This window comes from Cupressus sempervirens, chromosome 6 (assembly GCF_028749045.1).
Source record: "Cupressus sempervirens isolate cs-2001-9-10 chromosome 6, ASM2874904v1, whole genome shotgun sequence".
NCBI classification, from domain to species: domain Eukaryota; kingdom Viridiplantae; phylum Streptophyta; class Pinopsida; order Cupressales; family Cupressaceae; genus Cupressus; species Cupressus sempervirens.
This window is the reverse complement of record NC_143123.1, coordinates 37,950,208-37,966,474: the sequence shown is the minus strand read 5'-3', so window position 1 is coordinate 37,966,474 and position 16,267 is coordinate 37,950,208. Positions and strand designations below refer to the sequence as shown.

General features: G+C 36.3%; 1 protein-coding gene across 7 annotated transcripts in view; it reads right to left on the bottom strand.

Moving 5' to 3' along the window:
- The window catches only part of LOC149550990 (ENTH/VHS family protein), a 74,373-nt gene that overhangs the window by 16,527 nt on the left and 41,579 nt on the right, over positions 1 to 16,267 (bottom strand). The gene's annotated exons all lie outside the window — the stretch shown is intronic.

Here is a 16,267-nt window from a genome sequence, read left to right as displayed (position 1 = left end):
GGTACATTAGCATCACAATCAGCGGACGAAGAAATCTCAAGTCTTCTCCCCTACGAACCTAATGTCGGCCTCCTAAAAGCAGAAGTAAAATATTTTGTTGCCCTATCAACTGTAGCCGGATCCAACAATCTCTCTGCAAGTCGCTATTGATGCAATCTTAAATTTTCAACACTTTCCACCAAAGCATCTAACTCTGTTCTCTTCCCTCTACTACTGTGTCGACTTCCCGAACTCGACCTCCTGTATCTATCCATGGCTGAGAAATAGAAATACTGATCACTCTGATAATAATCTCATACAAATAATGAAATCAATTCTCATAGGATGGCAAGATTAGAGCTCTGATACCACTGTAATGACCCTACTCAAATTTGACTTTAAAATGCTGATTGAAGGCTCGAAGAATTCGTCAAACACTTCACATACAAGGGTCATCTGACTGATATAACATTTCAATTTGCTTTAATGACTCTTTTCTTCAATTAGCATCAATGAGAATGTTTACAAATGACTCTAAATTGACTAAACAATGACCTAACATCAATATGCAACTTATTTTGACAATATTAAATGCATTTATGTGACTGAAACTACTTGCAATATGCAGCTACAGCAACTAGTAATTATGACAAACACTTTGGATGCAACCTAAGATGACATTTATGCACTTACAGCCAAGAGGTATTTTAACAAACATTTGGTATGCATAATTATAACATAATTTATGTCAAAAAAGAGAACCTACAGCCAAATGACATTTTGACAAACAATTGGCATGCAAACTAATAAGTTGATCATGAATGGCAATACCATATTCAATTACAATAGTAGTTGACCAACAACTTATATCTCCTTCTTTGCAATAAAATGTCTATTACAATGATGCTATGAATTGGTCAAGACTCTTGGCTTACAATTGTTTGACAATAGTGCCAAATTTGATTTTCTGAGTATTCACTTATAGCAGCAATTAAAATGCCTATGATAACAATGCAAACTACTTAATGAATGCAAGAAGAACCTGGTAATGATGACGCCCAATGTTGTTGATGAAGAAACAATAAAAATCCAATGTGATAGGCACCTTCCAGGCTCAAATCGAAATACTCAAGCTGCTGCCCTTGTTCTTGCCTAGCAAAAGTTTAGGTAATTAATTGCCTTCCAATTCGCCCCTAAAACAATTGTCTCGACAATAGGAATTGAATGCAACAATACCCAAAATGATTGGCCTCCTCAATCGAGAGGTATGAGCAAAAACATGAGACTCACATAGGCTGATCAACCTCCATGACAGCAGATTATGAAGGTTTGTAATGATCTTGCTCAATAACATAATCAATCTCAACAATACATCAGCTGCTGAAGTAACTTCTCCATCAAATGCAACAATACATCAGCTATTGCAAGTACAATAATACATCAACTATTGTACTCAAATAATCTCCTCCGTGAAGCACAAGATTGGACTTTTGAAGTAAAGCCCACAATCAGCAATAATTCAGTTGGTATCTCACAGCCTCAAAATTGCGTAACCAATGAGAATTTTCATCCTCAAAGATCCTCCAATGCCTGAAACCCTAGCTGGCTTCTCCACCAAATAATCACATCAAACGATCATCAATTTCTGTATGATGAGAATGAGGCCCATGATGTCTATTTATACTTTTTCCTCAAGAGGTTGGCCCAAAATCTAGAAGCTTCCAAAAATTATTTTATTTTTATTTAGTGACTTTATGATATATTATTTTATTCAAGTCACTTTATTAAATTAATTAAATATAAAGTTACCTTTTAACAATTATTTATTTGATAACTTTATAAATAATTAACTTAATACCACTTATTTATTTAATTAAAATAATTAATTAGTCATCCTCATAAAATATTCATTATTTTGAACAACTTAATTAATTAAATTAATTAAATCAAATTACCTCCAAAACGGGGACATTACAGAATTCATGATAAATATTAAAATAATATCTACTAAGTATAAATGTTTCTATTTTAATGGTCAATTCTAGATATTGTAAATATCTTGTATAATAGATTATTTCTATGATTTGCAAGCTTTTTCTAGAAACATCTAAATTGTTAACTCTATAAGAACAATTTGTTCCGGGTAAATAGATCATCCTATTATATACCGATTACCTCTTGTAATATGGTATCAGAAAAAAGGTTCACATATTTTCAAAAAAATTAAAATTTCATAAGAAATTATCCTTTTTCTCAACAAAATTAATCTTCAAAGGTTTTTCTGCAACTTAGCCACGAACTGAATTTTTTTGCAGATTCATGTGACTTACCTCTACCTTTACTGTTGCAACTCGTGACTTCTGCAACTACTGATTCATTTTTTCCATACAAGGTGTCATTTTTCAAGCAAAAACAAAAAAATGCAACCTCTTGTATGATTCACGCGATCTATGGCTCAGGGTTCGGCATCTATCGAAGGTTATGTTTGCTGCTGGCTCGTTATCCTGGGGTACAAATGTGTTTGTAGTGCTTGTTTTCTTCATATCCACAGCGAAAATTTTCGTCCTTTGGCTCGCGAGTTTGTTCTTGTCTACAAAACGATGACCATTATTGCATTCAGCGACCATTTTTTGGTCGATCTATGTCCAAAACGGCCACTTTCTTGGTGATTTTTGACCATCATTGTGGTCTCTTTCTATCCTCAAACAATCTCCTTCAAGATTTCTAGATTCTATGGGGCATTCTGCCATTTTTGAAGTTTTTTTGCATCAAGCTAGGGTTTTGTTTGAAACTCTCAATTTTCTTGCCAAATTCAAAATCCGATTTCAAGAATCTTTGTGGGTTTTTCAAGGACTCGACTAGGTTGTCTTCAAAAATTGTGGGCTGTCTTGGTTTTCATGCCTTAATTTTTGTGCCACTCGGAATTTTATTTTGGTTATTGATTCTTGGTGGACTTTTGAGACCTCAACTAGGCTGTCTTCAAAACAAATTGGGTGTCTCAATTTGTGTACCTCATATTTTGTGCCAGGTGATTTATTGAAAAATGTGCATGTATCTAACTCTGTAATCAGCACTTTCAAATGTGTGATTTCAACCATCTTGTCTTCTCATTTTTCATACCTTGAAAAGCATGCAATGGCATCTTTGACCAACATTATGTTGAAAAGAAGTCAAAAATTCAATGGCAAGAACTAGAATACCTAGAAGCAACATATGAAGACAATTTTTTAGGACATGTCTTGACAAAATTGTGTAGGACACAACTAAACATCGAGAGGAAACACACAAAGAGCAAGATAAATTTAAAAAGCAGAATCGAGAAGTTGTCATACTCATCAAACTTTCCATCCCTAACAATTAGCTCCTGCGGGTTCCTACTAGTAAAATCATTGGGAGCCATCTAAAAGGTTTGCATGAATACTCGAGGAAAAGTGGTGCATTCTTTCTGAAGGACATGCTTTTCTAGATCATGATGGATGATGAGGAGCATCTCAATAGAATCAAAGACATTTGTTATCAATTGGAAGTCATTGTTGGATGTAAAAATGCAGGAAGACATAGTGGTGAACACCCTAAAGAGTCTTGCATCTTCCTATGAGCAATTTGAAGCTCTCATTCTGGTATCTTGTTTTCCAATCTCTGTATAATGCTTCTACAATAAGATCACTCAAAAAAAAAAATATGGCAATAGTACCAACTCATCTTCTACCACTCAAGCCTTCTCAACTAAATCCATAGGCAGCTAGCAATTTTCTCAGTGTTCTTCGCAAATCCTTATGCTCAATCATCAAAAGGCCTAAAAAAGAAAAATGTTCAGTGCACCTACTGCCATGAGTTTGGTCATATGGAGTTCAAGTGTGAGGAGCGCTAAACTACTCAAGCCAAACAATCTAGTTCACAGCCTCAAGTGCCTATTGCGAAGCACACTAAGCTAGGCAAATCTGCCATTTACGCCTTCATGGCTAAGAGACTTGCAGATCGTGTAAAATTGATGCAGGAGCATCCTAGGCTTTCCTGCAATCTTGCATGTTTGGAGAGATTTTAGTTAAGTGTTGAGGAGCATCGAGCTTGGATTTTGGTGAAGCTATGTTTTCATGGTTAGGGATGTGTTAGAGACACTTTGGAGAACCTTTCCTCATGATTGCATAGAAATTGGATGGATTGAGTTGAAGTTTGAACTGTTTTTACCTTGCTGTTGGAACTGTGTTTTTTTGGTTTCTGTGTGCCTGTTGTAGACCATGTAACTAATTATCCTTAATGAATGAGAGGTTGCACACTTCAGAGATTGAAGAGGGCCTAGAGTACTTCCTTGTGTCAAGAGTGCAAGTTATAATTGATTATAGGTTGGGAGATATGGCAATTCTCCTGAAGTATCGATTTCTGGCAGTTTTGTGCGACAGTCTGCTTTGTGTGACTTTCCGGATGGATGTGCACTTTTCCTTGGGGAATCAGCCTTTGCACATTTAAGGTGTTGTAGAGGACCTAGATTTCTACCTACGATTTGAAGCACGAGTTTTAATTCAATCGAAGCTAGGAGATATCGCAATTTTACTCGGATATCAATTTCTAGACATTTAATTGCTGTTGCAGGCCGGCTTGTGGCATTTAATTTATGTATTTGTATTTAATTTGTGTTTTGGGCCAACTTGTGGCTTAGATTGGTATAAGTAGGGGTTATGGGGAAGTCTTTAGTCATATTATTCATCCATCGTGGAGAAGAGGAGGTGGTAGACGAGTGAATTTTGAGAAGAGCTAGTAGTTGCGGCTTGGAAAACAAGGAGATTACTTGGTGGGCTTGCGAACACAAGTTGAGATCTTCCTTGGGGGTTCTACCAGAGTGTGGATCTCGGCTAGCTAGGGTTTGGATTAGATCTTGAGGGATCTTGCAGAACTATTATTGTAATTGCTATTGTATTTGGCCCTAACCCGAAAGGCCTTACAGTCGGGCATATTGCATGTAATCAGTTATATTTTATAAATCAAGTATTGTAATTTGGTATCAAATCTTGCATCATTGCTTCTTGCTGTTGTGTTTCCGTTGTGTGGTTATATAGCTGGGGGCTAGGACATCTCCTTTGGGGATACTCCTACCTTGCACTGCGTCAAAGATACTCTACCTTGTATATTGATTCAGGTGCTTCCTACCATCTTCACTCATCGCCGAGATTGGTTCACAAATTTCTAGCCATTCTCAAATTCACTTATTTTTAGAGAAGAGTACATTGCCGCTGGCAGGGGCAATATCCAATTTCAATCTAGATGAAGGAACCAAATGTTCCTTGATGTGTACTATGTTCGAAGCATGGAACTCAATCTTCTCTTCGCCAGTCAAATCCTAAGACATCCTCCTTGGCTTGATGAGACCTTCAGTGGAGTATCATTGAACGGGAAACTCGATCCACAATTGTCATTAGTGTTGAACATCATGGTCTTCCCAAACTTGTTGACACTGAGGATTCTCAAGAGCTTGCTCTGGTAGCACATCACTCCTCTTTAAGTACACTTCGGCATCAATAGTATGGGCAATTGAATGTGTATGATCTTTCTCAACTTGTTTAGAAAGATCTTGTCATTGGATTGGCAACAATTTAGACCCAGAATCTTGAAGTTTGCAGAGCATGATAGGCTACGAAGCAACATTGCACTCCTATTTCAGATGGCTACTTGTGGAGAAATTCTAAGGTATTATAGTTGTTCCATGCTAATGTATGTGGAGCTATGGCAACTCACTCTATTACTAAGTCCAAGTTTCTTTTACTTTTTATTGATAATTTCACTCGTAAAATGTGGGTGTATTTCCTTTGTCGAAAATTAGCGATGTTTGTTGTATTTCAAAAGTTCAAATCATTTGTAGAAATAGAGTCTAGTCAACATCTTATTACTCTTAGAATAGACAAATGGAATCAACATGGTATAAAGAGCCAATTAACAACACCATACACCCCTTAACAAAACGATGTTCTTGAGCGTCAAAACTGCACAATCACCAAAATTGCCCGATCTATGCTCGAACACAAGTAGGTTCCAAAGAAATTTTGGGCTGAAATTGTCCATACTATTGTCTATCTTATCAAACACTCTCTTACAGTGATTGTCATGAAGCAGCCTCTAGAAGAGGCTTTGTCAGGTCGTAAGCCCAGAATTATTCATCTCAATGTTTTTGGCTCCACTGTCTAGATCCTTGATTCTAAATACACCAGGTTAGATCCCATGAGCCAAAAACTCATGCTAACAGGCTACAATGATAATCACAAAGCCTACTTCCTAGTTGATATTAGGACTAATCGTCCCATCTTCCATCGCAATGTGGTCTTTGATGAGGTAAAATGGTAACTTCAGCTCTCTCCTCTAGTTATGAATTCAAAGGATTAGTCTCTCCAAGCTCTAGACTTGAAATCCATCTCCCATTAGGTCCGCCTAATGGGAAGGCCTCAACTAAGAAGGCTTCAACTATCCCTGTTCAAGCCTCTCCACCAATTCCTTTTCCTGCAGGCTCACCCAGACATGTAGCCACACAAACTAATTTTGCTCAATATTTATTTGATGATGATGATCTCATTGCACCTCCTACTTCTAATGTTAGCACTTTCATCTCCACCCTAAATGGTGGGTTAAGACGATTGGCAATCTTCATGATGATGAGTTCATCGAGGGTAGAATTGATTATAAGAACAGAAAACCTTCTAAATGTAAATTTTACTCTCATGGCCAATATTTACAGTACGTATGAACCTCAAATATACACAAAGGTAAAAGGGATACTTGAGTAGGAAGAAGCTATGCACACTGGGTATCATAGCCTAATGAAAAATAACACTTGGGTTCTGTAAGATCTTCCTACACAAAAGAAAGCCATCGACTGCAAAATTGATCTGCAAAGCTAATAGTACTTTAAGTACAAGGCTCGTCTTGTTACCAAATGCTTCTCTCAATGGGAAGGAATTGATTATGAAGAGACTTTTACTCCTGCTAAAAGATGAGTACCATTAGATTAGTCCTTGCTATGGGGACTCAATGTGACTAGAAGGTCCACCAAAGGGACATGAAGAATGCTCTCCTAAATGGTGAATTACAAGAAGTGTGCATGACACAATCTTGTGCATTCAAGGTTTTCAGTAAAGAACACCAAGTAATGAAGTTAGCGAAGGCGCTCTATGCCTTTAAACAGGTTCCTCTAGCATGATACACAAAATTAACAAGTGTCTCACACATCAAGATTTCCAAAGAAATCCTTCTTACTCAAATCTGTATGTCCAGACTACTTATAGTGATATCACCATTATGGTTATATATGTTGGTAATTTGATTATCACTTTCAATTCCGAACCGCTGATTCCAGGAAGAAATAGAACCACTGTTTGTCTTTTGAAAAATGTAAAATGCTGAAAAGATCTTGAAATACAATACCAGTAATGTCTTGCCAAAAGACCACTAAGTATGTAACTCAATACTGCAATTATATTTTTAATACTAATAAAATTACAATTACAAGAACCTGTATATCAGCATTGTAGTAATCCAGTTGCAGCAGCGCAATAGTAAATGGAATTACAAATAAGATTAGGAACCTGTGATAAACTGACTTGCAACAGTATTATCATGAAACACCACAATTCCACAGTAAGTCCGCAGCAAGCAAAAGAAATAATGCTGCCTAGTATGGTGCCAAATCACTACCCAATATGCAGCTGAGATTTCCAACGCCAGCAATGAAATGCAGCATGTACAAATTCAAATGCAGCCTCTGAATATGTAATTGCAGGCCCTAACAGTGTGATCACAGAAGCATAGAGATGTCAATACTGGCATCCAACAACAGTAACAAATCACCCTCCAAAACACAGTGAATACAGAACAGGAAGACGCCCAAAATCAGATTGAAGAAATAATTTAGTGCACTTTACTTCAGCAATAAAGTGAATGCAAAACTCACATTGAAAATGCTAATCCAATTTGCTATACCACAGCAGCAAATGGATTAACCATTCAAGAGGAATCAGTCCTCAAGAAATTCAGAAAACCCAAGTCCTTACCAAAATATATCAAAAGCAATAGACAAGAATGCCTTCTCAAAAAAAAATTGCTTTTATAATAAATAAAGATGGCTTCTTCAAGACACCTTTCACTTAAAAGCCTCTTTGTTTTATACTTAGGCACATAATTGAATAATACAATTTATTAATTCCCTTTGGCTCCAAAAATTACCGCTTCAACCATATTATGATATTCTCACACACAAGGTCATTGTTTCTTGTGCCCACAATTTAAAGCTTTTCAACCCAGTTCCAACAAGCTATGACACTAAGGCGGCCAATATACAATATTAGAAAAAGTAGCAACCTCAACAAATTTAGTGGAATAATAATTATAATTCACCTATCTGGCAAAAATGACTGAAGAAGCATCAGAATTGAAATCTGACAAAGACAAGTGATCCTGATGACAAAAGATGATGAATGAACTTGACACGGTGACTTACTAAAAATAAATGCTCCCTCAAAGATTCTTGGAGCCCAAATCAAAAAAGAGAAATAAAAATTGAGAGCATCACTCAACTCCTCTAACTCATCTAAGGTCATCGGAACCAAGTGTTGATGATAGTAAGTGCCTCAACTGGAGCCAAAATCCAAGGCCACTGAAGAGCCTACTAACTCTACAACAAGGTCCTCTACACACTGGTATCAACCTACAAAGACACAATAATAGACTAGATCCATCAAATCTGTCATAACTCAAAAATGGGGACATTACAGTCCCCTTCTCTAAGATTGCTTGTCACCAAGCAATCTAGGAGTAAAAACAAACATCACAGTCCACCCGGATCCCAATGGTAAAACTGTATAATTTCCCTATTGTGCATAATCGACTCTTGTAGCACCAACACCCAAATAACTAATATCAATGACAAAATTATCTGGAAACTAATTGTAGGTGCTGATGGAGAAAACAACTCATCAGAACTCAACCCAGCTGAAACACCAACTCGGTCAACACCCAAGTCCCCATCTAACTGACGCTCACACCCAACCGAACTGTAGAGATGGTAACAACCATAGGTACTTGAAACACTACCACCAACTCCAACCATTACTAAGTTGTTATGGGTGTGTCGACACTGCAAGTGATCTAACTTGCAGATGTTGATCCTATCTACAAAAGATGGTGCTAACTTATTACATAATGGATGGTATGAAATTGGAGCCAACCCACACCGGTGTGAAACCAAACCCTCTACCTATAGGTCAAAATCAAAATGATCAATATTCCTCACTGTATAATGCTTCTAAAAAGCTCTAATCCCTATTAGAGGCTCATCAATACCAAACCAGGAATCAAGAGATGGCTCCAATCTCTAAATCCAAACTACTAGGCAAGCAAAATCTTGGGCAAACCTCTCAACAAAACTAACCACAAAATCCCTCTGGGTAAGTATTGTAGACAATTTCTCGACTCTCTACAACCTTTCCCACCAATCACCGAATACCACAAGAGACGTAGATAAGGGTACCCTTAGAGGCTTTGCATGGTCCCTCCTACAAATCTAAACTCTCCAAAGGATACTCCAAGAACAACTCTGTGCAGTAGAAATTATATGAGGAAGCATCAACCTACTCCCCTGCAAGTCACAGCTAATCCCACTGATAGCTAACCATTGCCAACTGCCCGATGTTATCAATTGTACCAATGTTATCAATTGTAAGAGATGAAAAACTACATTTGCTTCCAACAGAGGGAAACAAATCCCCAGGAGAGCTCATCCCCAAATCGCCCAACCTATAAAGAAGCGTTAGTAGTGTAAGGAGTTTGCACACAACACTCTGAAGGTTCCACTACTATCACTTCAAGACTATCAATAACCTACTCTATACCATCTGTCAGTGTGCTAACTACTAGGGAACTTGGCACAACAGGAAACACTTTATAGCTCTCTGTTGTTGCTCCCATCTCCTCTACATCGATTGAACTCCCAACCTAGACAGATGCAAATGCCTCGTTATCACGTCCATCACCCCTATCTGTGGAAGTAAATTTTCCACCAACCACCACTATATGTAACTGAACTGGGCCTAGGGCTGGTGTAGACTGAACCTGCTCCATTTCCACAGTAATCTCATCCAAATGTGATTGTGACTCCTGGAAAGCTAACTAAGCACACTGCAGAGAGTCCACAATCACCTCAAGCTCATGGGTGAGCTCAACCAAGTGCTACCCCACTCAAGGAGGTAATCTCTGTTAGTTACCAACTGAGAATAATGATGCTTCAATATCCTGACGACCTCTCGAAGCACATGAACCTCTGCTAGGAAAAGGCAAAACCTAGTAGTTGGATGCATATATGTGCGTATTTGTTTCATGAGTTGTAATTGCGAGATTCAAATCCAACACCACATTGTTTAAGGAGATATTTTGCTAGGTAAAGTTGCAACCCTAAACCTAATTTGCTGCAATTGTTATTGTAGCGGAAAGGGGTCATTAAAATTAATATCAAAGCATTAATCCTGCCAGTTTGTAGGACAAGCCTACCTTAACTATCATTCAATTAGGGTTAGCTATTCATCCCTCTTTGCTAAAAATCAAAGGTAAAATCGAGTAGGCCAAGGCTGTATTCTAAATATGTGCCTTTAACAGCTCATGTTTTATATAGTGACTCTATTCCAATGTAATCATGACTCTTGTACTTTCCATTTGCATAGAAATGTGCACAAACACAATCCTCAGGTCATTTTTTTTATTTTACTTTTTTTAATGCCAAAGGCACCCTAATATGGAGATGGCCAAGGTATATTGGGATGTTTGGGGATGTTAAGAAATCCCTTAAAAGACCAAGAAGAGTGATTAGAATATTATTTAATAACTATTTGACGGTCATCTATGTATAAAATGTAAATTATTTAGATGAGATCGTTTCAACAATCTTCTTTAGTTTCTTATAAGAAGCTTGATAATTTTGTATTCTTCTAGAATCTATATAATAATATTTCTGATCACTTGTTAATATAACAAATATTTTACCAACTACTTCTCAATAATAGTGTATCACAACTTCCTAGTTTGCAGGGATTTCTTCACAACTTGAAATCCATTAGCAGAGATCACAACTAGGTTAAACTTGTCTTTTCCAGGCCCTTTACTCTTCTCTCGTTAGCCTTTTTCTGCAACTCACACAATTTTTTCCCCCTCTTCAAATCGTTTGACTTTGCCTTTGCAAGTCATGTGGCCATCCTTCTACAAACAAGGGGGTTTGCAAACAACCATTTCCTTCTCCAAGTCTAGGTGATTTTTTACCTGCAATTTCTTCTGCATATCATTTTGCCAACAACCATTGTTATTGTTGAATTACAGACAACACCCTTCAAATCCACCATCACATTGTGTTTTTCTTTTTTTTTCCAAGACAATTTATTCTTTTCCAAACCAACATTTTTAGTCAACTAGGGTTTTCTCATATGCTTTTGATTTTTTGGCCAAGTTGCCAATTGACTATAGATTCTTTGGTGGGGTTTTCAAAAGCTCAATTAGGTTGCTATCAGATTTTTCTTTGTGCCTTGTTTTCCATACCTCATATTCTATGTTGGTCAAAAAAAATTTTTGATTACAGCTTCCTTGTGGGTTGTTTGGGAGCTCCTATGGGTCTTTGATGATATTTTTTGGGTCAGCTAAAAAAAACTGTCAGCCATCGTTAATTGTTTTTTGAAGTTTGTACCTACATCTACCTTTGTTTTATGCATTAGGATTCGTGTTTCAGTTTCTATGTTGTCACCTCTTCTTTGGTTTCATTTTTCATGCATTGGGAAATGTGCAAGATGGTGTCATTGACAAACTTGATGTTGGAAAGCAGTAAGAGATTCAACAACAAAAATTATAAAACTTGGAAGCAACGCATTCTAACAATCTTTGAATAGTGTTGCCTTGATGATCTTTCGGGAACAGAAACATTTCCTACCACAGCTAGATCAAACCAGAACAAGCTTGATGACCAAAATCGAGAAGTTGTCATGCTTCTCAAGCTCTTTGTCACGCATGACATGTTTCCTCATATTCCTTCTAGCAAGTAAACATTAGAAATTTGGAAGCATCTGAAGAAGTTGCATGAGACAACAGACAAGAATCTAGCCTTCTTCCTAAAGACCCAGCTGTTCTCCATCATAATGGATGAATGTATCATTATATAAGCATCTCACGAAGATTATGGACATCAGAGATCAACTTGAAGCTATTGGTCAAAAAGTGGAGGAAGAAGATATGGTAGTCATCACCTTGAAGAGTCTACCTAAATTTTACGAGCACTTTATCAAAACTCTAAACATTGCTTCGACTAATGTTGAGTTGATATGAAATTTCCAAAGTTGCGCATGAAACTTCTACAACAGGATCATTGGAAACAAAACTTTGGTAGCAATACAAGTTGTCCTCCCCTAAGTGACAGTCTTTTGGTCACAAATTTGCTAGAACATTTTGCTACTATTGAGACTCTCCTTGGATCTACAAAATATTAATGACCTAAAAACTATGATGTTGAGTAGAAAGTTATTACTCCTTATGGCAGGACACAGATGAAATTGAAACCACAATTTTGAGGAAAATCCCCAAGCCCTTTTTGTAGATGAGCACGATACCCCAAAACAAAGTGAAAGAAGCCACAATTTCTTTTTTGGAGAAAAATCAGAAAAAACAAAACACGTTTTTTGAGGTGAAAAATCAATCAAAACTAGAAAACAAAATCTGAGACATAGATTTGATGGAGCCCAAAATTATAGTCTCCATTTGTGAAGACATGTTGGAGATCAATATCCCATCTTCAGATCATAACAAGGATTACTCACCTCAAACAAGAGCTTGTTTACGGATTCTATGCAGATGTGAAATTTGCATGTAACAGTTGTACATATAAAATGATCAATGCACAGATATTCTGCTAATATATATGGTTATATGTCATTAATCCTGTATACAATCTCAGAATTTTCACTTGGCAATAGGAAAGGGAGGAGAATAGTCAGAACACACCAATAATGATTCTTGTAGGAGTTTACATCAGGCAATAGCAACTGGCAATGTCTAAATACGTGGTTGTAGCTACAATAACACAAAAACAATACCGTTGTTGATAGCCAGGGATATGGCACCCCTAATCAAGTATGAAGTGTATATGATAAAAGGTAGTGAGTTTTGGGTTTGATTTAATTATATGAAGTAGCCACTGAAGTAATTGATTAGTGATATTTGATGATGGGCATATTTTCAATATCAGAAGCGGCACCAATTTATTCAGGAAGATAATTCATGCAATCTCCCAATGATTTTCTCAGATAATAGTATAGAGAGAGGCATTTATCGTCATAAATGCTTCAATCGCCATGTTTTATTCACAAATAACACAGATTTCAAATCAGAGATTATAAACACTGGGAGAAAACAAAGTTGGCTTCTTCAAGACACCTACGAATTGTTTATATGAAGAGAGTAAAAGGATGTTGTATGTATCCTCTTGATGCTTATGACTTTATTGAATGTCTGATGTGCATAGTCCATCATAGAACCAATATGGATCTGAGCTGATTAAATAGAAAGAAAATAAGAGACATGAATGAAAAGCATGAACAATTGATAGGGGAATTCAAGGTCAATCAGTTGAGTCGCCGAGATTTGGAAATCAGAAATTGTGATGATTCCATCATGCAAGTTAAGGCAATATGCACATTATTTGTAAGACATCGATGCCATGATAAACCTACAAGTGTATACGACAATTGAATCTTCTTGTCTCCTAATAAATATCGCACAATTGTTGCATTAATCTATAATTATTCTTTATTTAAAATATTATCACATTTACACAATCATTTACTTTTGTTCTCAGTTCATAATTTGCAAATTTGAAGTTTTCTATAATTATTGCCATTTGGAAAACTTTTGTAGTATTCGTGTTCTAACCAATCTGCTTTAAGCATCTTGGATTTAAGGTTGTTGTCCAGGATCAAGTACACCCGCCATGGTTGTGCAAAGCCAGAAGTGCAGTGGATTTGGATCGCATCGATCAATCCCATCAAGTTGGCCATAACCAATTGGATATCCCAACATGGAGTTGGCAAGACTTGTAGGATTCCAATCTGCAGTTTTCGGAAGCAACAGGATCAACATACAAAGCATTATTTTTGAGGAAAAAATAGTAAAACCAAATAAATGATTTTTTACAAAAAATTTGTAAACCCAACAAATAAATGTTTAAAGGAAAAATTTATTGAAACCCACCACATAAAAACCTTCATGTGACAAAACATGAGACTTCACATGGTAAAACAGCACATGTGAGAACATGCAACCCACAAAAATCATATATAAATACATGCAAGTACAGCCTACAAAAATCATAGACTTTTGCTCAAACCAAGAAATAACACAATCAAAATCCTTGAGCAGACTCCCAATTTTCATCAATAAAAATCTTTGAAGACCAACCACAAAATTTTCATAAAATACCTCCAATGATTTTTATTTGAAAAAAATAGAAAAACAAGTTTCTGGAAAAAAATCCAAATCAGAAGAGGCTCAATGTTTTCTTCAAAAAATCGCCAAATTTAATGAAATCCCATCAAATTTCTTTGGTACCGTGTTATGATAAATCGATGTATTAAACAGAGGACTTGAAAGTTCCTTATATAGATTTACGAAGACAATGTTTCTATTATGAACAATCATCAACTGAGGACAAAAAAAAAACTACCTAATAAACTGTAGACTAACTAAGATGACCATTAAATAAACATTACAATATTCAAATAAGGGGATGTCTCAAAAATGTCCCTCTTCTTAGGAACATCCTGAAATTCTCAAAAAACTGTTGTTAAGCCTTAATATATGAACAGTTTGGTGTGCAAATCAATATATTTTTGTTTGGTTTCACAGGTTTGCTGCCTTGAAAAGGCCTTCAGGGGCATCTTACATAACGTCCTTGATGCCCAAATACTCATACAACATTGTCAATACTGTATACCTCCTTATTGCACTTTACACCAAATACAACTTTGACAAATTAACGCAATTATATAGGATCAACTAAAAGGAACCCTTAAAACATATACAGATACTGAAAAGCCAAAGAAGAAACACCTGAATGCCTCATTTGGAACATAGCCCTTTCTATTTTGGCATGTATGTGAGCAGTTTGACCATCAGCTGTAGCTAGACTTTAAAACAGAAAATTACAGTTCCACCCAGTCATCCAACTCTCTATTTGTTGTGGACATCAATATCTAGGTAATGTTCAGTCCAGGCATGTCCAAAATTTGTAATGAATTCCTTACTGACATATTATCCTTTGTAACTGATGTTGAATATCCGTTTGTGGATCAAACAGCTAATAGCAATGCTTGATTGCTGAGTACTCCCAGAGTTGCCGAGTACTCACAAGTTTAACCCTCGTGTTTTTATAGAGACGAAAAAACCATGGGTAAAAATGTCAATGCAGATAAAATGCTGATTAAAATGTGTTTTCAACATGATTTTTCTCTAAAACCATGCATTTTCTCTTCCAAGCCGTCAATTTTTAATTTAATATATTTTGTAACTGAATTTCACTTTTAAATTTTCATTCGTTCTAAGTTACCGAGTTTTTGTTGAGTTTCCTCCAAGTTTTTGCTGAGTTGAAAATTTTGGGCTTATCGAGTACTCTACGAGTCTAAGTCTGCAAACTATTGCTGAAAACACTAAATATTTCGTGGATAAGGGGCACTAGTCATCGGTGTCTTCATTTACACTATTATTTATTGCACGTAAATAAGTGAAGTACATGATAATTGATAGCCATGAGAATCCAAATTACAGATTGTTCAATAAATCATATCATAATGCGTTTTGGTTATGATAAATCATCATCATTCATAATATATAAGAAGTTCATGCAGCAATACTTACATTTGAAGGTCATTTATTTTTCCCAGTAATTGACTAATTTTGCCAGAAGGCCAAAATATATTTGTGCGAGGAAGATGAGAATTCAGCTTAATGGCAGTCCCAGTCCCAAAAGGCCTGATGGGAGGGGCCTAAAGATCCCAATATGTTCATAAAAAAAAATGACGAACATATCCAGTAGGATCTGTAGACTGAACATCAGTCCCAAGTCCTTAATGGTAACATGCAAAATAAAATTTAAAAGAACAAACTTCAAAATTTTCATTGTCAGCAGTCCAAGATATTATTCTGTCATGCAAATCTACCCTCTTTATTAAGAAAATATTTTAAGTATCAAATTGAGGTTCCCATCTTAGTCACCTGATTTGTGATCATC